This window comes from Humulus lupulus, chromosome 4 (assembly GCF_963169125.1).
Source record: "Humulus lupulus chromosome 4, drHumLupu1.1, whole genome shotgun sequence".
NCBI classification, from domain to species: Eukaryota; Viridiplantae; Streptophyta; class Magnoliopsida; order Rosales; family Cannabaceae; genus Humulus; species Humulus lupulus.
Window position 1 is genome coordinate 195,451,285 of NC_084796.1, and position 25,886 is coordinate 195,477,170.

Sequence of the window (25,886 nt, forward strand, 5' to 3'; positions counted from 1 at the left end):
GTCGGATCTCACGCCTCTGCAGCCAGGTGCTCGGAAGGCACCCCAGCAGCATTGATAGGTGGCACTCCAATGAGGTACGCAGGTGGCACGCCAGTTGGGTGCCTAGTTGGTACGTTGCCACTGGGGTCCACTCGCCACCCCTGGGCTGCAAGAGTTGCCTTCATGGCAAGTACCATCTCCTGAAGGGCAGTGATATTACCCTCTTGAGCATCAATCTTTTGTTGCTGGGTGGCTACCTGCTCATGGAGCACTACCATCTCCATTGTCTCTTCTGCTTCCACTACCTAAGGGTATTCATCCACATAATACCCTTGGTCGACACCATTATCTTCGCCGTCATACTCGGCATATTCCTCGTAATCCTCGATTAAATCAGGTACATCCTGAGGTGGTTGCCTACTAAGTTCTCCTCCTTCAACTCTGGTTGCAGGGAGCAAATCTTCTATAAAATTTCATCATCTCGTTACCATGGTTGTTAGTGTTTCAAATGCTTTCTTCAAGCTCTCAAAGAAAGCACCAAAATGTTGACTGCCTTTTTTGCAATCAACCCTAAAAAGAGAGATTAGAGAAATAAATGAATCGAACACAATGGGTTTTACGTGGTTCAGGCTGTAAAAGAATCCTAGTCCATGAGTCTCTGGTATTAAGAGGATTGGAGGCTTTTAAGGGTAAGCTCCAATTGAGTATTCTCAGGCAGCATTTAGATTGCTCCGAGTACAAGGTGTTTTCTCTCTAAAAGCTGACCCCTTTACAATGAAACTCCTAGCCCTATTTATAGTGGCTGAGGTCATTAATATTTATCATGAGTAATTAATACACATTCTTCCCAATATTGGGGGACTTCATGCACTTGGTTGCATTGAATAGAGACCACGGCCAATGCCATATTTACGGGGCCCACTGTAGAAAGGTAACTGTTTCATGGGGAACATGCCCCCGGTACTATCAGGGGCACGCTATACATACATCTGTGTCAGGCCGTGTAGTGGGAGTGCGAGTTGTCGAGTTGTACAATCGACAACACTGTAGGCGGATCACCCAAAAAGGGTTGCAAGGTCTTCCTTTGATACTGCTAATTTGCATTGGCTGACTCCTGGATTATCCTTTAGATCCCGAGGACTGGGTCCTTAGCCTTTAATATAACTGACGACAAGAAAACATGTGGACGATCAAGCACATTCAGGACATAGCCTAGGATTGTTGCTGGTAGCTCTCTAGACATGGCCCTGGGGAGACTTTGATGTCCTTCCTCTATCCAAGGAGAATGATCTTCGACTGTAGAACCGACCTCATGAGGACTTATCCTCGGGACGTGCCCTCGTCGAAAGAAGAACATATCCTACTCGGGTTGCCACATATCTGTTGACCCAAGATTTGGCCAACTGACACGGAGTCAAGACGTGATTAATATGGAAAGATGTATGGAGAAGAACGCAATGACAAAAGTAAAGAAAACGCAATAATTTATAGTGGTTCGGCCCCAGGATTTGGTAATGACCTACGTCCACTTAGAATAATATTGCTGTAAAATCAGAAGGATGATCAAGGAACCAGGGTTCAATGAGTTTCACCTCCATCTCAAGAACAATACAAATTTACTTGGAAAATTACTATAGTTTTGAATGACTAAAAGTGAGTCCCCCCTCTTCCTTTGAGCTATCTCTTGCTATTTATAGGCTCAAGGAGGGTTACAAGAGATTGTTACAGATATTCTTCCCTGAATAATCGGGTATCCAGAAGATTGTATGAGATAATTTCGGGATTCATAAAGATCTTCCCATAAATGTTGCCTTGTATACGGAACTACCGACCAGACTGGTCGCGGGTAATACAGTCTTGCCCTGCTTCTACTGTGTCTCCTGGTCGATACTCTAGCAGACGCTCCCAGGTATCAGCCACGTGTCAAGAGATTATTTGCCATGTCACCAATGCTAGTTTATTGGATAACATGTGCCCCCCAAAGTTTATTTACTACGAACAGTAAATAAACTTTGAACGGACGACTCTTCGGTAACCCCTCCTGACGTGTCAGAACCCTTCGTGTGCTCTCGAAAAAAGCAACCCACTTCTGTCTAATCACGCCTTTTCAGTTCCCCAGAAACGATTTCGACGGCCATCACATTCCCCCATACCTTGAAAAAGGAAAAATAATGATCACACTTTTTTAATATCAGAGACAAACTTATATAAGACCGTCGGAGCCCCTTCTTTCTTTTTACGCACGCCATTATCTTCGCAGAAAACCCTAAAAACCAGAGCTTCAATCTTCTTTGGAGACCGTTTTCCTGCATTTTCAAGACTCAGACCGTGGACTCTTTAATCTCCAAAGACCTTTCTTCCTCCTTCACGATCAGTTTTCTTGGTAAGTTTTCGAAACCCCACACTTCTAATTTCTCGTGATGCATGCTTCTGGCAGTATACTATTTAAGTCTTGTTTCTGATTTAAAATGCTTGTAGACAGAATGTTTTGTAGGCGTAGTAGAATTTTACGAGTCAGTTTAAAAACCCAGGATCATGCTTTTTAGGACGTAAAACAGAAGTAACATTTCGATTTTTAAGCCAGTTGAAAAATAAATTTTTCCCGCCTTAAGGGGAGTTGAAAAAGCTTTTACAGAAAAACTTTTTACTTTCACCCTTTGATCCACTTTTCAAACTGTTCGTACAGAAAAACTAGCTTTTTGATAGAATGCTGCTGTATAAAAGCCTAACTTTTATACTCGACCAGCGTTATTCTATCAAGCTTTTTAGAGTTCTACTTCCTCACCTCCCCATTCTTTTGTTTGCAAACTCTAATGCCAGATTTGTGGGGAGGTGAAAGACCCATCGACGACGACCTTCTTGCCTAGCTACTCGAGGGGGAAGAACAACCAGCTGTACGTGTCCACGAGATTCCTTTCTCGCGACCTTTTTCCAGACCACATCCTTCCTCTCCAATGGCCCGCTCCAAGTCTTCTGGCAAGAAGAGGCCTGAGTCTGAAAGCAACCCTACTACCCCTGCCCAGCCTGATTCGCAGGCTAGGGTTCCCTCGACCAGTGGTCGAGAAAATCTTGTTCCTGACCCTAATATCCAAACTAGGGCTCGCCCTCATCATCGGAATCCGCCTAATGTCGAGTGGTATACTCCTCCAGCCAGTTCAGTGACTATCCGAATGGTTGCTAACTGCTTCAGGAAATTTCCCCTTACGGGGGTAACCATTACACGTCCCTCCGCGGACCAGAGGGCTAATCGTCCAGGAGGGGCGAACAGCGCCTGGTCCTGGTATCACATTGAGGCGGGAGCTTATCTCCCTCTTCATCCTTTCTTTGTGGGGGTGGCCAATTATTTCGGCGTCGCTCCCTTTCAAATAACTCCAAACGGATATAGGATGCTGGCCGCACTCTATGTTCTGTACAAACTTAACAAATGGCCAGAACCTTCACCCCACGAGGTCAACTATCTCTTTGACCTCAAGTCCAACCCTCAGCACAACGGGACGGGCTTTTTCCACTTCTGCCACCAGGAAACCGGCCGGACGTTCTTGAGTGGTACAACCCATATATCAAACGTGGGGCATTACAACAAGGAGTACTTCTTTACTCCGGACATAACCAGTGACAACTTGACCTTTGCGAGAGGAGGTATAAATTTGTCTTCGTCTGGTCGATGCTTTAACATAAAGTGTTTCCTTTCATCTTTTTTTTTTTTTTTTAAACTTAATCTGTTTTTCAGGCCCGTGGTTACGTCCGACCCCAACACCAAGCATGGTGTCGAGGTCTAACACTCTGGCCAGGATGTCTGATGCAGCAAAATGTGTCAAGACCCTGACACTCGAAAAGAACTTGAGGTCGTCTGGCCTCCTGGCTCTTCGCCATGAAAATAGAGGGCCCGTGGCGAGCGATGCCACCGCCGAGGGGGTTCCTGAGTAGCAACCTCCTGTGCCCCCTCCTAGGAGGAGGCCAACAGGAGTTACAATCAGGGAACCCACGGGTAGCCCATCCACAGAAAGGTCTTCTGCTCCCCAAGGCAAGGGGAAAGAAAAGGCCAAAGAACCCATTGTTGACTTGGGAGAATCTTCCGACGATAATGGTAAAGTTATCTTGCTTTTAAATGGTTTACCGATTCCCTGTCACTTGTTCGACGGGGATGGTAACTTTACATATGCTCCAAACTTAGGATCAGACTTCTTCATGCCAGATAATGAGTATATGACTAATAGAGTCAGTAGTGTAGCGACCAGTAGTTGTAGCTCGGGTATTTTAATTTGTTACCTCCTTTTAATTGTCTAACTTACTCTCACCTGCCTCTTTTTTTATAAACTTGCTATGTTTATCTTCATGCAGATATGTCAACTCCCAACATTTTCGACATGTACCAGGCTGAGGAGGAAGAGGAAGTTCCTCAACTCCAACGGAAACCTAAGAAGAGAACTGGTGAATCCAGTCAAGGCCCTCCAGCCAAGAAGGGTCGACCAGAAGATCCTCCTCAGGGTACGCCTACTGGGCAAAGTCCTGCGCCGACTGGGCGAACTCCTACTCCCCCTCTAGCTCCTTCCGAACAGCAAACTACTCCTGTTCGGCCGAATCCTCCAGCTGCGCCTGCCAGGGAGCATCTTTCTCGTGAAGAGGCTCATGGGGCCAGACTAATGAGCCGTGCCATCCGATCCGCCAGGGACCGCCTCGATCGCATTGGTAAAGACGAGCGTGTTAGGGCCGCAATGGTTCAAGCTGAAGAGCTGTCATTCGACCAGATCATGAACAGGGCTTTGAACGAAATCTCCAGCGTAAGTGCTTCTTTATTCTTCGAGTCTTTAGTTTTTTAGTCCTCGTGATAAGTTCTAACTCCTTTTTCTTTGTGCACGGGCCTTACTTTCTGCCATTACTGCCCGTACCCGAGCCCAGATTTACCTTGAGCAGGCCGAGGCAAAAGCCATCGAGAGGTTTCAGGTGAAAGCGGCTGAGGAGCTTTCGGCTGCTGAGGCTAAGCATGCTAAGGAGTTGGAGGCAGTGATCCGAGAGAGGGATGCAGCGGTGACTAAGCTGTCCGAGGCTGAAGCTGCGAAGGAAGCAGCAGTCAAGTTGAGGCAAGAGTACCGGGAGTTCAACAAAACCCACCTCCGTGAAATCAAGCATCTGGGGGAGGTACTCAAGACCAAGGATAAGGCTATTCTCTCCCTCGAGGGAAAAGTGAAGCAGTTGGAGCTTGACAACTCCAAGAATCTGGAAAAGTATAAGAGGACAACACTCCGATGTTTCTACAATTTCTGGAAACACAATCAGGGTGCTGACTTTAGCTACCTTTCAGAGGAAGTCAGAACTGCGGAGCTGGCCCGATATGCTGCCCAACTGGCCGAGGAGGAAGCAAGAGTCGCGACCCCTGCCACCCCAAGCGTTGCTGGTTTGGAAGAAGAAGATGCTGTTGAGGATGTAACTAACCAGGATGCTGCCCAGGACCCTCCAGCCCCGAGGACTAAGATCTCCATTCCAATAACGTGGAACAAGATCTCTGTTTAGGCGTGCAAGTTTATAGGTGCCTGGGTGAAGGACTTCTTCAATCTGGTAAGGTCCTTCCCAGTTAGGTCCGAGCACTCCAGCAGTGGGGTCGCGGGTATTTAAGAAAACTCGTCGTAGCACCAAATCTCCGACGTTGAATTTTCTTTCTTTAACTTTGGAGTTAAAGTCCCGAGCGACTTTTTGCTGGTAAGCAGCAACTCGGAGTTGAGATTTTTCTCGTATCTCGTCGATCGAGTCTAGGGACTCCATCATCAGCTGGCTGTTCACATCCTGGTCATAAGTCAAACGCCGATGTGAGGGGGGATCTAACTCGACAGGTAACATTGCCTCATATCCGTAGGCTAGAGAAAATGGGGTATGCCCTGTTGCTGTTCGGTGGGATGTTCTATACGACTAGAGGACTTCAGGCAGTTGTTCTGGCCACGCTCCTTTGGCTTCTTCAAGTCTTTTCTTCAGGGTGTCCTTAAGAGTTTTATTCACGGCTTCAACTTGCCCATTTGCTTGGGGATGTGCGACTGAAGAAAAACTGTTAATGACTCCATGCCTTTCGCAAAAATCGGTGAACAAATCACTGTCAAATTGGGTCCCGTTGTCTGAAACTATCTTCCTGGGCAATCCATACCGGCATATAATGTTCTTGATGACGAAGTCAAGGACTTTTTTGGTTGTGATGGTTGCGAGTGGTTCAGCTTCGGCCCATTTTGTGAAGTAATCGACTGCCATGACTGCATACTTTACTCCTTCTTTCCCTGTTGGCAGGGATCCAATCAAATCTATCCCCCACACTGCGAAGGGCCATGGGCTCTGCATCTGTTTTAGTTCATTCGGAGCTGCTCGTGGGATCTTGGAGAACCTCTGACATTTGTCACATATTTGTACATACTCCATGGAATCCTCGTTCATTGTTGGCCAGAAGTAACCTTGTCTTAGAACCTTTTTTGCCAAACTCTGCCCCCCAGCATGATCTCCGCAGAAGCCTTCATGCACTTCCTTCATGAGTTCCTTAGCTTTTTCTGGTGTTACGCACCTGAGCAGTGGCATTGAATATCCTCTTCGATACATAATACCATCGACCAGTATGTACCTAGCGGCTCGCCTTTGCAGAGTCCTGGCTTTATTTCTATCTGTTGGTAGTGCACCATTTGTCAGATACTCCAAGTAAGGCGCCATCCACGTATCTTCCATTCGTATTTCGATACTGGACTCAGTTGCTTGTATACTTGGCTTGCTTAATCTTTCCACTGGCACAATGTCCAAAGTGTCAGCAACCTTCGCGCTCGCGAGTTTAGCTAAGGCGTCTACATTCGAATTTTGGTCTCGCGGGATTTGCTGGAGGGTGTACTTTGTAAACTGGGCTAGCAAATCCTTTGTTTTATTCATGTAGGCCACCATCTTTAATCCTTGTGCTTCATATTCTCCTAGGATTTGATTTACAACTAGCTGAGAGTCACTGTAAATATCAAGCATTTTTATGTTCATATCTTTGGCCATTCTCAATCCAGCTAGGAGCGCTTCGTATTCCGCTTCATTGTTTGATGCTTTAAAATCGAACCTGATTGCGCAGTGAAATCGATGTTCCTCCGGCGTTATCAATATCACTCCTGCTCCAACGTGGGATTCATTGGATGAACCGTCCGTGAATAGCTTCCACGAAGGAGTTTTGTCTTAAGGCATAGGCGCTTCAGGCTGTTCGCTCTGCTCACTGTCTGGGAGTTCGGTGAACTCCGTGACAAGATCGGCCAAGACTTGTCCCTTTATTGCTGCCCACGGTGAATAAGTTACATCGAACTGCCCTAGTTCGACTGCCCATTTTAATAGTCTTCCAGCCGCCTCAGGTTTTTGGAGGACTTTCCGAAGGGGCTGGTCGGTTAGAACTGTGATAGGATGGGCTTGGAAGTAAGGACGCAACTTTCTGGAGGCTAGGATTAGGCAATACGCTAATATTTCGATTGGCGGATATCTTAATTCTGCATCGATCAACCTTTTGCTGACATAATATACTGCTTTCTGTACACCTCCTTCCTCCCGTACTAGTACTGCACTGGCAGCAACCTCGGTAATTGCCAGATAAATATACAAAGTTTCTCCTTCGATTGGTTTTGATAAGATGGGAGGTTGCGCCATATGTGTTTTTAAGGCCTGGAATGCTTGTTCGCAATCTTCCGTCCATTCAAACTTCTTATTCCCCCTGAGTAGATTGAAGAATGGCACACACTTGTCAGTTGATTTCGAGATAAATCTACTCAGGGCCGTGATCCTCCCGGTTAATCTTTGTACATCCTTAATCCTTTCTGGCAACTTCATGTCGACCAGGGCCCTTATCTTGTCGGGGTTGGCCTCGATTCCTCTTGAATTCACTATAAAACCCAAAAACTTCCCTGATCCGACTCCAAAGGAACACTTGAGGGGATTCAACTTCATCTGGTACTTGTCTAGCACATTAAAGCATTCCTGCAAATCCCTAACATGTCCTTCTGCCTTTTTAGACTTTACCAGCATGTCATCCACATATACCTCCATGTTTACACCGATCAGCTCCTTAAACATGTGGTTGACTAGCCGTTGGTAAGTCGCACCTGCGTTTTTCAGCCCAAAGGGCATCACTCTGTAACAGTATAAGCCCGTATCAGTCCGAAAGCTGGTGTGATCCTCGTCAGGGGGATGCATGCTGATCTGGTTGTAGCCTGAATATGCATCCATGAATGAGAGGATCTCGTGTCCTGCAGTCGCATCGACCAGCTGGTCGATTCTTGGGAGCGGGAAGCAGTCCTTTGGGCAGGCTTTATTGAGGTCCGTAAAATCCACACAGGTCCGCCATTTGCCGTTAGGCTTGGGGACCAGCACCGGATTGGAGACCCACGACGGATAAAACGCTACCCTGATGTACCCGTTCTCCTTGAGCCTTTCGACTTCTTCTTTCAAGGCCCTCGATCTTTCTTTATCGAGCAGCCTTCTCTTTTGCTGCACGGGTGGAAAGGTTTTATCTATGTTTAGGACATGGCTGATTACTGCAGGATCTATTCCAACCATGTCTTTGTGCGTCCAGGCAAAAACTTCCTGGTTCTTTTGCAAGAATTCCACCAGTGCTTGCTTTATAGTAAGCTCTAAGTTCTTCCCAACCTTTACAACTCTGGTCGGGTCTTTTTTGTCAAGTTGGACCTCCTCTAGGTCCTCGACAGGTCCAACATTTTCTTCAAAATCCCCAAAACGAGGATCCAAATCTCCATCCTCACTTTGGGCAACACCCTATTTGGTGGCTTCTCCACCGGATTGGGCTAGCGTGTCTATTGCCATTTGCAATCGATCTGGGGTAGTGCTCCTCGACGTCCACTCTTCGCCTTTGTGATCGAGGCGTTGTAGCACTCCCTGGCTTCCCTTTGGTTCCCTACGACGCGTCCTATCCCTGCGTCCGTTGGGAATTTCATGGCTAAGTGCCACATAGAGATGACGGCCCGTAGATCAACCAGTATGGGCCTTCCAATAACAGCGTTGTATGCCGAAGGGCAATCGACCACTACAAAAGTGGTGAGTAATGTCCTTGTTGCGGGCGCTGTACCCGTCGTTATTGGAAGCTTGACCATTCCGGCTGGGGCGAGTCCTTCTCCAGAGAAGTCGTATATGGTTTGATTGCAGGGCTCCAAGTCTTTTACGGACAACTTCATGCGTTCCAGTGTTGATTTATACAGGATGTTCACTGAACTTCCTGTATCGACCAGTACCCTTTTTACCATCATGTTGGCCATTTGGATGTCCACGACCAGCGGATCGGAATGTGGGAATCGAACGTGCCGGGCGTCGTCATTAGAGAAAGTTATCTCACCCTCCTCTGACCGAGCCTTTTTTGGTGCACGGTCCTCCACTGTCATCATCTCGATGTCCTGGTCGTGGCGCAGAGTCCGAGCATATCGTTCTCTGGCCTTTCCGCTATTTCCCGCAAGGTGCGGGCCTCCACAGATGGTTAAAAGTGTTCCGGCCACGGGGGCAGGCTGTAATGGTGGCGAGCGTTGGCGTGTAGACGCCTGCTTGTTGCTACCTGGAGCTTCTCGTTGGGAAGTTCCCGAGGCCCGTACGTACCTTCTCAAGTGTCCTTGTCTAATAAGGAACTCAATTTCGTCTTTTAACTGGTTGCATTCGTTAGTGTCATGTCCGTAGTCGTTATGGTAACGACAGAATTTGGTGGTGTCTCTTTTCGAAATGTCCTTTCGAATGGGTCCTGGTTTCTTGTAAGGCACACTAGAGCTTGTGGCCTGATAAACCTCTCCCCGAGACTCGACGAGGGCAGTGTAGTTAGTGAACCTAGGTTCATAATGATTACCCTTGGCCCGTTTGTTGTCGGAGGTGGAAGGCTCGTTATACGGCCGTTTCCCACCATTTTTGCCATTACCGTTGCCGTTTTTATGGCCTTTGTCGTTGCCATTAGGTTTGGAACCATTGGCAGCTTTGGCAGGCTCGGCGGCCTTTTTACCCTTGTTTGAGGGTTTCCCATCATCAGCAATGGCTTCCTCGAGCTTGATGTGACGATCAGCTCGGTCCAAGAACTCCTGGGTCATTTTAACTCCTTCCTTTCGGAGGCTCTTCCAAAGGGGAGAGCAATGCCTTACCCCTGCGGTAATGGCCATCATCTTGCCTTCGTCTCCTACTGTTTTTGCTCCAGCCGCCGCTCGCATAAAGCGCTGGACGTAATCCTTTACTGACTCTCCGTCCTGCTGGCGAATCTCGACCAGCTAGTTTGCTTCGGTTGGGTGCACACGACCCGCATAGAACTGCCCGTAGAACTCCCTTACAAACATTTCCCAAGAAACTATGCTTGCAGGCGGGAACTTAAAAAACCACTCCTGCACTGCTTCAGAAAGTGTTGCAGGGAAGATCCTGCACCGAGCGTCTTCGGACACTTTCTATATGTCCATTTGAATCTCAAATTTATTCACATGCGAGACTGGGTCCCCATATCCATCAAAGTTCGGGAGCGTAGGCATTTTGAACTTGCTGGGAGTTTCGGCGTTAGCTATCCTCTGGACGAAAGGAGTACCTTTCCTTCTGTCGTGGTCGATGTAAGAAGTCCTTCCTCCGACCAGCTGCTGCACAGCCTGATTGAGTGCGTCTATCTGGGCTTGCACTACGGCAGGAATTGTGGTGGCCTCTGTAGCTGGGGGGATGTTCTCGCCGTGCCTTTCTCGACGATCGTTGAGTACATCTCTCAGGTCCTCTTCTCTTCTTTGTTGCTCGCTACCTCCGAGCCGGTTGAGGACATTATTTTGTCTGGGCTGCCCCCCAGCATCTTGTCAATTTTGGCTAGTCACATTGAGGTATTTGGCTTTTTCTTTTACCTCTTTCTCCACTCCTCCCACCAGCATTTCCCTTGCCTGAGTCGGCCTCATTGTACCCATGACCATCTCTGAACCTTGACTGGCTGTGGTGAGACTGATTGTTCCCTCTGTTCCCGTCTCTGGCAGAAACGCCCCGAGCGTTAGAGGGTGGCCTGTGCTGGTCGCGGTGTCCTCGTGCATCGTTATGTCGTGGGGGTCCACGGACCGCAGAGCCTAGTTCCGAGTCCCTCCTGTTACCAGGAGGATAGTGACCTCTGTTCGCTTGGTTTAGCCTGTCATTCTCATGGCGCCTAGGACTACGAGGCTGACGCTCGGTCCTATTCTGCCTTTGCTGCGGGGAATTACCCCGAGCAGCTTGAGATGGTGGGTTTGCCTCAGGGTCTAACGGGACATCGTCATGGGGCGTCTGAGGCTGCTCAGGCCTTTGCGGATTTAAAGGCTGAACTGGTGGGCTAGGATTGGGACCTTTCTGGGGTGGACCATTCGTGGGTTGGTCAGGCTGCGAGGCAGGTGCGGCCTGATTTCTAGCCAACAGCAAGGCTGCTTCGAGGGCGGCCATGGCTTCAGTCTGGCGACGATCCACCTCCGCCTATCTCTCGCTCAATTCCGCACGCAGTCGATCAATCTCCTGCTGTTGCCGCGCCATAACTTCTGCGGCAGTCTCTTGATTGGCCCTCAGACTAGCCAATTCTTCATGCAACGCGCCCAGGGTGCTCTTCAGCGTGGCATCGTCCATTTCCTCCTCTTCAAAATCTAGTTGTGGCTCATCTTCCGCCATGCTTGCAGGGGGAGGAGGAGGTGGTGGATTCGACGGTGCAGCGGCAGTTGCCTGCCCAGTTTTCCTTCCTGCTTTCGCCATTGGTTTTCTTAACAGCAACAAATCAATCTCTCAATGAAAGCACTAGAATGTTGACCCAAGATTTGGCCAACTGACACGGAGTCAAGACGTGATTAATATGGAAAGATGTATGGAGAAGAACGCAATGACAAAAGTAAAGAAAACACAATAATTTATAGTGGTTCGGCCCCAGGATTTGGTAATGACCTACGTCCACTTAGAATAATATTGCTGTAAAATCAGAAGGATGATCAAGGAACCAGGGTTCAATGAGTTTCACCTCCATCTCAAGAACAATACAAATTTACTTGGAAAATTACTATAGTTTTGAATGACTAAAAGTGAGTCCCCCCTCTTCCTTTGAGCTATCTCTTGCTATTTATAGGCTCAAGGAGGGTTACAAGAGATTGTTACAGATATTCTTCCCTGAATAATCGGGTATCCAGAAGATTGTATGAGATAATTTCGGGATTCATAAAGATCTTCCCATAAATGTTGCCTTGTATACGGAACTACCGACCAGACTGGTCGCGGGTAATACAGTCTTGCCCTGCTTCTACTGTGTCTCCTGGTCGATACTCTAGCAGACGCTCCCAGGTACCAGCCACGTGTCAAGAGATTATTTTCCATGTCACCAATGCTAGTTTATTGGATAACAATATCCTAAACGGATGGTCACATGTCCTTGGGTGAAAGTACAGACAACACAACCTAAATAACTAATTTAACTCACAAAAAAACAATCAAATTCAGATTTTCTAAACCCATTTAAATATTATGGTAAGAATCAAGATTTTCACCTCTTTATGTTCAAGCCTTTGGGGTGGTTGAGCTCTTAGGGTTTCAGATCACTTCACACACTTAAATCCCTTCCCATATACACTAAGAATCAGATTATAGAGCTAGAATAAGAAAAGGAGAGGGATGCTTAAAAAGAGTTTGCTCTAGGGTGTACTCTTTCAAAAATTTACTTCTAAGCTTGCATGCATGTAGATGATGGTGCTCATCTTAAAGATCCAACTAATAAGACTTCTCTTGAACTCTAGAACACAAGAACAAGGCCATGCATGTCTTTTAGATAACATGCATGCACATGGCACCCTAGGGTTTCGGGTATGAATGAGAAGGAGAAGAATGGATCACAAGAGAGGATTTCACTTATCGTGAGCTTGGTCTTTCTTAGGATGGGCACCCTAGGTTCAAAGGAGTCCTTCCTTTAAAGGGTAATGGAGAGAAAAAATTGTAGAAATGGACAGTAGAGAGAGTTAGGGTTTCGGTTTTGTGGAGAGGAAATGGAAAGAGTGTGTTTTCTTGAGGGAAAATAAATTTAATAAAATTGATTAGAAGTGTAAAAGAGAAATGATTAGGATTTAGCCAATGAGTGGGATAAGGCTCTTACTCTACATCTAGGGTAGATGTCGTAGGCTCTTGAGATCCCTAGGCATAGCCTTTCTGCTCCCCTTCTCTCTCTCCTCCCTTGGAAAAGACCTTTATGCCATTGCTCCTTTTACCTCTCTCCTTAGACACTCAAGGGCCCTTTGGTAATTTTACTTATCTAAAATTCCCTAAAATTTTATACTATAGTTTTTAAATATCTCTAAGCTTAATTAATTAAATTAAATGTGACCCAAAAATAAAATTTGTCACATATCACATAATTTTGGTAATTTTATCAAATTGACCAAAATGCCCTTCGAGGCCCGAGAAAGAAATTCTCATTCTTAAGCCCGGTTAATTGCAATTCAAACCTCAATCAATTTTTTGTAATCTTATTGGCTTGACAATAAAGTCCCAGTTGCCAGGAAAAATTAATATTTTTATGCTATAGTATTTCCTATTTTATTTAATCCGAGATTTTTCTCCCACTAACGTTTATTCCTTGGTCCAAGACCAATCTATCTTTGCATAAGTATAGATCCTTTACCAGATCATTACAATGACTATAAAAATTCATGAATCATCACAACTTCATATAATATCATCTGTCAAAATCATATTCCATATAATTCTTCACTGGCTGTAACCGGCTACTAATGGGTTTTCAAAACAAGGGATGTTACATTTTTAGTCTGGGTATGATTTCCTTAAGATTAGTCTTCTCCTCATCACTAAGTTTTTTTTATCTTTTCTTCTTTGTGATTTTCAAAATCCCTACAGGGTGTGATAAAAGGTGGTGGCCATTTTGAGTTTTGATTTCTATCAAAGGAGTTAGTGAATCTAGCCTTATTGGCATTGTTGTTATATTGATTCTTGATTATGCCATTTAGTTACTGATGGTTGTTGTCTTGGTTATTGTCTCTTATATTAGTTGATGGTTGTTATCCATATCTTTGTATTTTACAAAAGTTCATAGCAACATGCTAGGGTTGTGTGTGGTTTATTTTTATGAATGAATGCTTTTATGGATATATATATATATATGTGTGTGTGTGTGTGTGGGGGGGGGGGGGGGGGGGGGTGTTGTTCTTTTGGGGTAGGCATGTGTGTGTGTGTTTTGTACAATCATGACAATTAAAGATATAGATCTATGGATATGGTTTAGTGTGTATAATTTTGATTGTATTATATAAAGATTTGTGATGTAGTTTTATATCAATTGATTTTCTTGGTTATGTTATGGAAAATAGGAACATGATTAGGGTTTTATTGGAATCTATAAGAGTTTTGATTTTTATTTTGAAAGAGTAATATTAGATCATTGTGGTTTAATGAAACACGTTGACAAATTAGATGCTGAAGTCATGATAGGGGTTTTCGTCATGGGTCACTACTACAAAACTGGGCTATCCCGACACCCAACCACGACAGTCAACTCTGTTGACTGTCATAATTGCTTAGCGTGACTCTACGCCGACAGTTAAAAATTGTAGTCATAGAGACCAACGCAAACAGCTAATAACGGTCACTGTTGCTATTGACCCCAATGCCGACAGTTAATTCGAGACCAATGCCGACAGTTAAAATGTGTCACTATTGACCGCAACGTTGACAGTTAATTCTAGACCATTGTCGACAGTTAAAATGTGTCGCTATTGACCCCAACGCCGATAGTTAATTCAAGACCAATGCCGATAGTTAAAATGTGTCGATATTGACCCCAACGCCAATAGTTAATTCGAAACCGATGCCGACAGTTATAAAATATTGCCAAATTTCAAATAAAAAATTTAAAAATATAATTAATGAATAATAAAATTTTAAAAATAAACTATATTATGTAAATATGAATTTATTAAAATCTTTTAAAAGTAGATTTTTTTTGTTTCTAAATTTTTGATATTATTCACTTTTGTATTTATAATAATTTTCATATCAAACTTTAAATTAATTATGATATTAAGATAAACAATACTTTAATTTAATTTTAACTATATTATTGTTTAACATATTTATAAAATAAGTATTAGTGATAAATGAGTTGTTTTATTGATTGGAAAAATATTGTAATCTTGGTACCCTATGTTTTCAATAATACTCATTCAATACCTTGTAATCGCAAATCGTACCTATTTGGTACCCAAAATTTAAATTTGGTCAACTTATTTTTAAAAAATTACAAAATACCTTAAGTTATATTAATAATTAATTAAATAATATATTAAATTATTTATTAATAAAACACTAAAATATGAAACAAATAAGAAATATATTTTAATTCAAACAAAGTAAATTAAAATAAAAAAAAACGGTTTTCCTTTTTTTGTCTCTCCTTCTTCCCTGATTCACTCTCTCTCTCTCACACTTCTCTTCTACCTCAAGACCCCCAACAACTCCCTCTTTTTCTCCCACTTTCTTTCTCCTTTTCTTCTCTCTTCTCCTACACCTCCAGCACAGACCCAGTCTCGAGACCCCCGACTGCATCTCTGCCCTCCCAAATTCCTCTCTCTCTCTCCCTCCACTTTCTCTGCAAAGTCTCTCTCTCTATCCCTTGTCTACTTACCCTCGCGGAGGGTCTGACTTATGGAGGGTCATGTGTCGCAAATGGGGCTATGGACGAGGTTGGAGGGCTCGGGCTTGCGAAGGGTCGTGGGTGGCTCGGTCTTGCAGAGAGGTCATGGGTGGCTTGGACTTGAGGAGAGGTCGTGGGTGATGGGGAAAAGGTGTGGGTTCGGGCTCGTGGTCTTCCTTGTGCCAGATGCGGGCTCATTGGCAGGGATGGGTATTAGGCAAACGGTGGGGGTTCAGGGGCCAGTCATCGGCAAACAGCGGAAATGACAGGGGCTCGGGGTTCTTGTTAAAACGATGCAAATGACGAGCTCAGAGTCGTGGGTGGCTCGGTCTCGCGGAGGGGGTGGGTGGCTCGATCTCGTGGAGGAGTTGGGTGTCTCAGTCTCGTAGAGGGGTCGTAGGTGGCTCGGTCTTGCGGAGGTGTTGTGGGTGTCTCGGTCTCATAGAGGGGTCTTGGGTGGTGGCTCTGGAAATGGGGTTGTGGCGATTTCTCTCTATGTTAACGAAGAAGATGAAGAATGGTAAGTGTTTTCCTTTTCTTTTTTCTTTTTGTTAGTTTCTCACCACTGAAATGTAATTGTAATATATCTAGTCATTGATAATTGAATGGGGTTGTGGCGCTTCGCTTAATTATCTAGTCATTTTTTCTGTATTTTCCTACGTAGAAGGACCAGTGGCCCCGAAGATCAACAACAGAAAAATGGACAGGTGAAGAGGTTAGGGAAATTTGAAAATTTAAGTGTGTTAATTGTTTTGATAGTTTTTTTTTTAATGTTTCACATTTAATTTTCAAGAGTCATTGTTGTTTGGTTAAGTTATTTCATATGATATTTGCAGTTTGGTGATACTTAATCATTTGTATTTGTCGATAGTGATGCTTAATATTGTTTCTTTCATTTGTTTTATGAGTATTGTGTTTTCTAAGTTTATGGGGTTGGGTGTTCATGGGCAGTTTTGTTCTGTTTGAGTGGTTGGATTATCAGAAAGGCTGCATTAAAGCTACACAATTCTGCAAATATATGTTTATAATAGCTAATAATCTAGGCATTGCATATTTCCTTTTAGTAAAATTTAAGACCTACACATCAATTTAATTAGCTAGTAATGTGTCAATCCAATCAATATATATTAATTAGTTATTACTGTTATGCAACCCACTATATATATATGTAGACACTAGTTAGTACATATTAAAAAAATAATAGAATTTTATGCTTTTCATAACTCAAAAGGAAATAAAGAAAACCTCTTTAATATATAACAATATATTTTTGATAACTTGATTAGGAGTGCATGCATTTGGTAGATGTGGCATTAGCTTAAATATAAATCAATATACAATTAGAAACTAGGAGTCACAGCTTTGAAGAGTATAATACACTATTAATAGTTAGTATGAGTGGAGAGCATCACAACTTGAATGGTTTGTATAATGTTTATATGTTTCTTTGAGTTCAATTCTGGTATTAAATTGTTTTTTTCCTCTTTACAATGGTTTAACTAGGGTTTGCTACGTGAGGCAGACTTGTTGAGTTTGCAGGTGCAATGGGCAGGGGCTATTATTTATTTGAAAGGCTATTGTGATATTTTTGGTTTGAGTATACGCCAGTGCCTGGGATGATAGATTCAAACCCCTTGTTTGAGGTGATAAAGGTGACAATAGATTAACTAAATTGGTAAATAGATATTTCAATACACATTGATATTTGTTAAGAAAATGGCATCATTAAAATTGTTCAGTTTCATTCTTTTTTTTTTTTGTTTCTTTTCCCAGGTTTGTTGATTTATATAGGAGTACGCATGGAAGATGTTGCTGGAAGATGTTGATGTTTTACCCTTTACTTGTAGTTGCTAAGATAGCCCAGCTTCATAACACACCTCTTTAGTTTATAGGTTTTGGAGATAAACAAATTATAATTTATTTGTGGTATGTATGGATTCTGTGTCTTCATGTTGTTGTTTTTCTACTACAATGATACTATAATATTAATATCGTACATGTTCTTGCTAATCTAATTTGTCAAGTTTTGAATGTATGTTGTGTCTTGTGGTTTGTTATGAACTTTTATTTGTATTAAACTTTGGACTTTTCATTTAAATCATAATTTTTTATTTAAAATAAATATAAATAATTTTTTAAAAAATTAATTTTTTTTGCAAGCAACGATGACACCTAATAACTATTGGCGTTGCTTTTCAACTATCGGCATTGCCAACAACATCGACACCTAATAACTGCCAGCGTTGCCCTCAACAGCGACATTTTTTAACGGTCGGTGTAGCTACCCTTACGCCAGCATAGGCAAATACGATAGTTAGTCGACTGTCGTCATTGCTCAATAGTGACAAATAAAAACTATCGAGAAAGCTCATTTTTGTAGTCGTGGATTACTAAAATTAATATAATAAAATTATTGCTGGAATTTTTGGTTTCTTGGAAGAAAGTCTCTTTTAAATAAAAGATATAAAGTATATGCTCAAATAATTTATGTCTTAGATTTTATACATGGAAAATGTGTTTTTCTACACTTTATATATTTATTGTCTCATTTATAATAATGCATTTTCTTTTATATTTTGTGATAGAAAATATGGTTTTAGTGAAATTATTTGATTTTAATTAACTAAAATACTTATTAGAATTTTTGGTTTATTAATTGAAAATATTTTTTTAAATAAAATAAGTAGAGCATGTGTTCAAATAAAGAAAAACATTAAACTATGCATATGGTAAATATAATTTTCTCACACTTTAAAATTGTTTTTTCTCATTTATATTTATCAAGTTTTTTTTAATAAGTAAAATTATTTTCTAAAGGAGATAAATGAATTCATTTGGTAGTTATAAGTAACTACAAATTTTGCCACATTCTCTCAATTGTTGTTAAATAACATATGAGATTATTATTTATGCAAACTAAAGCTAAAGAATTATTTTTTAAAAAAATTAATTTTGTAATAAAATTTATGAATGGAAAATGTGTGATTTAAAGAAATAATGTAGTATTTACTAAAGTGGGAAATTATTTACGCTTGCTGAATTTTTAAGAAAATGGCAATGAAATGAGCATGTAGAATTTATTGACTTTAACCATTAATTTTAAGAACACTTTCCCTTATGCATGTTACATGCAAGTGTATTTTTACATTCAAATGTGTGTCTATTATTCAAAAGTAAGATTTTTGTTTTGTAACCACGAAGGATTAATTGTTAGAATTGGCATGATTCTCTATGATTTTATGTGACGTTGTTGTGTGAATAGAGTTGTAGTGCTACTTGTGCCACCTATGCATGGCCCATGCACATGTGGGGTATGTATGTTGGGCATGTGTATTCTTACGTGACTTTAAAACGAACGTTTGATTATGATTATAGGCTCATTTTGACGTACCCGCACTTTACTTTTGCTTGGACTTAAGGTAAGGAAGTTAGCTAGAATTTCTATGAATTTTGTTATGAAAGGTATGAACTGAAATGATAGCATGAATTATGGTGTTATGGAATGTATGGGCTATGGTAAGCTAAAGTATTATGAAAAGTACAAATTTCTATGCTATGATATGAACTAATATATATGTGCTAGTATGTTGTATGAAAAAGCAATAGATTGTTAGTGTGCTGAACGCGACACAACATAGGAGTTACTAAGGATATGACGTAACTCATAGAGTGGACGCGCTGATGTTATTCGAGGACCTGGGATCCTATTTACCTCATAGAAGAGGTCTTACCAATTTATACTTTTGCTTGTTACCTCATGATGTCACATGGACAATAGGGGTGCCATGATCACATGATGTATGATTATGATGTATGATTATGACTATGATTATGGTTATGATTTATGAGTATGAATATGATGTGTTTTGCTATGAGTTTACAATAAGAAAATGATTTTCTTGTGCTTTTCTTGGATATTTTTGTAGTTGTTTGTACTTCCTTACTCGACTTTTAGCTCACCCTCTTACTTTCCCCTTACTGGTCGGCAATAGGATTTTCTCCTTGGCACACACAGTGATGTGGGAGATTCCGAAGTCTAGGCATGTATGACGTGGGGTGTCCTATGAATGAATAACGATCAAGATGAGCGCCAAAAATAATTAAGAAAATTATGTTATGGATTATGTTTCAAATTTCATCAGTGGGACTTTTTATTTTATTTTATTTCCAAATACTGCATAAAGACATAATATTTTTATTTCAAACTATTGGGCTCAAATTTCATAAACTAGTATTTTTCTAATACATGTGAGTTGAACTGGTATTTTTCTAATACATGTGAGTTGAGCGACGTTTTTTATAAAGTAATAGATTAGGACAAGCTTTACAGAGAATCAAACCAAACAATCAACATAAAAGCACACCTTGAAGAGCAAACCATTTACTCATACATAACAAGAGATAGAATCATCACAGAGAAAACCTAAGCACTCTCTACGCATATAAATGGGAGAGATACTATGAGGAAGCACTGCGACTGTCATTGGGACCACTTTGGTCAAAATTATGGCTACCTTTGTCCACCTTTTACCTTTCCAAGTGCATGCCCTGAAATATTTACCATACACCATGCATTCCATAAAATTTAGCAATCAAGCAAACATGTTTAACCTCCTTACCTTGGCGGGTGTGTGGAATCTTTGAAAATAAGAAAGTTATCTCGTTTAACGATCAAGGCCTATCCATAAAATAACAATAACTTTATTTAGAAAATTTCCATGCAACACGTAGCTTTATTCCATATATCAATAGTCTATCATTCCCATAAATCAATCTTAAACTAATACCAACACTAAACAACCTTTAAAAATAACAAAAAATACCTTAAGTAGATGTGTAGGCTAAACCACTATGAAGCACCACCACCTTAGAGATTTCGAACCGTAGCCATAAGAACCATAAAATAACAATAACCTTATTTAGAAAATCTCCAAGAAACATGTAGCTTTGATCCATAAATCAATAGTCTACCATTCCCATAAATCAACCTTAAACTAATACCAACACTAAACAACCTTATTAAAAAACAAAAACTACCTTAAGTAGATGTGTAGGCTGAACCACTATGAAGCACCACCACCTTAGAGATTTCAAACCCTAGCCATAAGAACGATGTCTCTCCAATAACTATCAAAAGAACAAGAAGAGAGTGATCTTGAAGACTAAACCATAAAAGCAACATATTACCTTAAACCTTGCGTCCAAACTCAAGCCCTAGATCTTTGTGCTCCAACTTTCCGCTCCCACTCTCTCTTCTCCTTCTTTCTCTCACGCTTACTTCTCTTTCTTTCTCTCTTCTCCTCATTCCCACTTCTCTTTATTTTTCTCTTGTGTTGTGCAAAAATGAGAGCTAAGTTTTCTTGATTTATAGTCTCCAAAACATCCAACAACAAATCACCTATTAAATGCTAATTGAACTTAATTTCTAATTATCATTCATACACTTGATTCCATTCTCATTTACTATCATAAAATTACGAACCTAGCTTATTATTTGTACCAAGTTCTTGATTCCATATCAAATCACCATGATTCCTGAAAACCCTCTCCCTTATCCTCTTAATTTAAAAAAAAATCACCTATAAATGACAAGAACAATTACTCTTTGACCATCCTTCATTGTCTTGATATCAATCACACTTATAAGTAGCAATCCCTTAGTAATTTCAAAATTAGCTTACTAAGATACCTTAATTTCAAAAAGAATAATTTCCAATCAAATCATAATTACCTTTATTCCAATCCCAATCACCAAGATTGTCATCCTTGCTTCTCATTGAGTATAAAACAAAAAATTAATGTGATCATCTCTTGATCCATTCACACCACACGCCCAAGGTAGGCTTAGTCAAACACAAATGGTGTAAAGACCCAAACATACAAGACCAAAATAATGTTGAGAATAACATTTTTAAAATTTTAATATTCTCCAAAAATCCACACAAAAAAAAAAAAATTAAAAGGTCGTGTGCGCACATTTAGACAATTACATTGTTTTTGTCAACTTAAACATTTGTTTCGAATAAAAAGAAATAGTGCCCAAAATAATGTTTCCCAACAGCCATTTCCAAAAAGAAGAATCCGGCGCTCACTGCTGCACCTTGACCTACCTACAACATAAACATCTAGTTAAGCAATTAAGCTTAGTAAAATTAATCTTTCAAAGAAAAACATACAACGACCCAAGGACGGGATTCTACTAAGAGTAACTGAAGCATAAGCCACTAGGGTATTGGAAAACTTCCAAACCCTATCAAACAAGGTATAAAATTCAAACCAGATCATTAGCTTAGTTATACCGAACAACCGCCTAAATTCAAAATCAACTTGCACGCAGAAAATCCCAGAACAAGCAGATATAAGATATACAGGTGTTCGGGCAACTCTTAGATCACAGTGTAGCGCACCAAATTTTTTTTTATTTAGTAAATTTTGTGCTTTATTTAATTTAATTGTTAAGTGTTGTGCATTATTTTATTTATTTGTTTAAATTAATTGTTAGAATTGTTTGGTAGAATTTTGTTAATTGTTTATTTTATTTACTTTTTTTTTAATTTGTGAATAATTGAGTTTTGGTTGAATGCACCAAGGTACGTGATAGGTAGTGATGAACCCTAGTGTTTGAGTGTGTGCATGTACATGGTGGCAGGGTGCACTTGTATAGAATTTTCTACACATTTTATTGTTTTCTTTTATTAGATTTAATTTTTTATTTAATTCAAAAAAATAATAAAAAGAAAGGGAAAGGAGTAGGGTGGACATGTTAAGCATAGTGGGAAAGGAAGGATCACTTTTCCATTTTTATTTCAGTGATTTTAGCTAAAAAAGAAAGAAGAGTTGTCATCTTTTATGCACTCTTTATTTTCATATCAATCAAGAGAAAAATAAAATAAAATAAATGAATGAAAATAATTAAAAAGAGGAAACTTACCTTTTCCCACTAGAAATAGGCTATTTTCTCTAAGTTAGATAAAAGGGAAAGAAAGAAAATAGAAGATCATTTTTGCTCCTTGGGCTGGCGTGCAAGAGAGAAGAGAGAGAGAGGGAGAGCACGACTTAGATAGAGAAAGAGAAGAAGGAGGAGAAAAAGGAGAAGAAAGAGGGTTCAATCCTAGGATATGTCTCTTAATACTTATGGTTTCTAGACTCTCTTCTTTTTATTCTTGCGTTTTGACAAGTGCTTTTGTTGTTGTTGGTTTTCTTCTTTTCTTCACGTGGGTTTTGAAACCCTAGGCTCGAACAAGGGGTGGTTATGGTCTTCGGTGTTGGTTACTTTTGTGTTCTTGTTTTCTTGGGTTATATGGGTTGATGGATTAATCTCTTATTTTGATGCATGAAGGATTTGACCTAGGTGTGTGGCTTGGGTATTCATTGTGTTTTGGTTTATGGAAATATTCTAATGTTGGTCACACCGAGAAACCTTGTTATGATTGAACTATTGAAGGGTTTTGTTTTAGTTGTATGAGATAAGACTTGATGCTATGTTTTGTTGGTTTAAAATTCTATGTAAAAACATGAAGGGATTTGATGGTTTTAGATAGGGAGTTTCGGCCTAGGGGTGATGCCCAAGCATGTTTAGTTTCACCATTTATTTCAATGCCAATGTACTCTTAGAAACATGATAGGTTTGTAAGATTTTACATGGGTTCCTTTAAGATATTAATAGGTGCATGCTAGGGCTTAAGTGTTGTCTTGATCTATTTTATGCTAATGTAATTCTCCCCAATATTTTGTAAGCATGTAAAAGAAAACATGAAATATGGATGATGAGGTTTCGGCCTATAGGGTGTAATGCATGTTGTGATTGTTTTATTTTTGCGCCACCCATGCATTTTCACAAACACGGAAGGTTAATTGGATAAATGAAAGGATTTTTCTTAAATCTTTATAAATTGATATATTGGTGGTACATGAATATTTCATATTTGAGTTTTGAAAGCATGACTTTGTAATGAATTTTATGATGAATATTGCTTGCTTATTTTGTGTATAAATGATATAAAATATGATGAAAATAATGATTTGCATGCATAAATGTTTTTGCAAGTGCTATGGTGATTTTATGAAATTAAAAGGGTATTTTAATTTACATTGAAATGATATTTTTACTCAAATATATACCTAGATTTTTTTTTTTATATTTTTAGAGAAAATGAGTTTTAATTCCAAGATGGTGATTTTTGAAGGTTTATTTTGTTGCTGGAATTTTTGGTAAAATTTTTCAAAAGTCTTTTAAATGAAAGTAAGTTTGTGAGTTTGTTGAAATAATATAACATCCTAAACTATATAAATATTGAAAATGGTATTTTAAATGCAACATTGATGTTCACATTTTAATGAGTATATTTTTCTTTATTTTAATTAAGAAAAATGTTGAGATTGAATTCACTTGTGAGTTTTAAATAAATTAAATGGTGGCTGAAAGTTTAGTTTAATAAGTTAAAAATATTTATTTGATTATTGTATATGAATTTTTAATACATAAAATTAGGTCTTAAATAATACAAGAAAATTATTTTTTTCTCACATCAATTTTGTAATTTTATTGATTTAAATAAAATTGTTATTTTCTAGAGGAAGCATAATATTTATAAGTACCTTAGATAGTTCAAGTTTTTGTTATTTTCTATGCAATTCAAAAATAATAAAAGGATTTATTATTATTTTTAAATGACTAAATAAATTATTTTTATGAAATAAAAATCATGTCTTAAGAGGTTTAATCAAATTAGGGATTTTTACAAGAAATAAATAATGGTGAGGAAGTATATTGCTAAATCCTCATTTTGAAAATGATAGAAATAAGAGTGTAGAAATTATCGTTTTTAACGTTGCTTCTTAAAAACGTTCCCACGTATGCATGTCGCATGTAAATGCACTTTTACATTAAAAAATATGTCTAATATTCAACCATATGATTTTTACTTGAAAACCATGCATGTAAAATAGGTATAAGTTGCATTATGTGTAGTTTTCACCATGTGTGCATGGCCCATGCACACATGTGGTATATGAGTTGGGCACAAGGAAGTCTTATGTGATGCTAAAGAATGCTATTTGATTATGGTTATAGGCTCGTTGTAAAGTTTGTCAATTTTTGCTTTGCTCTGACCAGAGGTAAGGAAGTTAGATAGATTCTTTTTTTTATGCTATGAACGGTAAGATTGGTTTGTATGAAGATAAATGTTATGTATGATGATATACCTTGTGATATGATGTATGAAATGTTGTTGTTAATTGACATGGTGAAATTTGATGAACCGTGTATATCCTTTTTGTGTTGATGCTACTGGATTACATGTATTTATGTATGTTGTATGATATGCAAATGGTTGTTAGCGTGTTGAACGCGACACAAAAAATGTGTTACTAAGGATCTAAGACGTAACCCAAGCTACTAAGGATATAAAGACGTAACTCATAGGGCAGACGTGCCAAGGTTATTCAAGGACCAAAGCCTCCAGTTTACCTCAAAATGTGACATGGACAAGATAGGGGGCCATGTTCACAAAGATATGATGATGACGATGTTTATGATGATAATGTTTATGATGATGATGTTTGAATATGTTTATGGTACATGATTCATGATAACGATGTATGATGATGACGTAGGTGCAATGTATGACGATGTATGTATATGACGTTGTAGGAGTCTTATGATAAGATTATATTTTGTTGTGTTTTCTTTGTCTGTTATTTGTACTTTCTTACTGGGCTTTTAGCTCACCCCCCTTACTTTTCCTTCCAGGTAGTAAATAGGGTTTCTCATTGGCACATGTGGTGATGTGGGGATTTCCGACGTCAGGGTGTTTATGTCGTGGGGGTATCCTATGGGTAAACAGACATTCAGCTTAAAATGCTAAAATTTAAAGGACGATGTTATGTTTTTATTTTGATTTCCAAACTTTTCAGTGGGATTTGAACTATATTTATTTTTAAAATGTTGCATGAGAACTATTATTTTATTTTAAACTATTTGGCCGAACTTGCATGTTTTAGCAAGGCCCCACTGAAATTTTCATATAATAAGTGGGTTTTCTTCTATAAGTTTATGGGCATGGAGATATTTTACAAAGTATTAGTTTAGGGTGTTTCACAAATGGTATTAGAGACAGGCGTCCATGTTTTCAAAGACCCTCCCTATACATGCTAAAGACAGGAAAATCTCACCTCACTGCGTCGTAAGTATTTATTCTATATGTTATCGTTTTCTTGCTGCTTTTAAATTTTGTAGTTTTGTAATTACTATGTGGAAAGTATGACTCTAGTAATTAGGAAT

The 25,886-nt window shown here is 39.9% G+C and overlaps 1 long non-coding RNA gene across 2 annotated transcripts; it reads left to right on the forward strand.

Annotated features, from left to right (window-relative positions):
• The first annotated feature begins 15,353 nt into the window (after nt 1–15,353).
• On the forward strand, nt 15,354–17,614 carry LOC133831091 (uncharacterized). Of its 2 annotated transcripts, none has more exons than XR_009892388.1 (4): nt 15,354–16,124; nt 16,269–16,319; nt 17,108–17,279; nt 17,378–17,614. It is a non-coding gene; the product is annotated as an uncharacterized LOC133831091 (long non-coding RNA). The 2 variants fall into 2 exon arrangements; XR_009892387.1 differs by having other exon boundaries at nt 15,356–16,124; nt 17,108–17,256.
• Nucleotides 17,615–25,886: the final 8,272 nt, after the last annotated feature.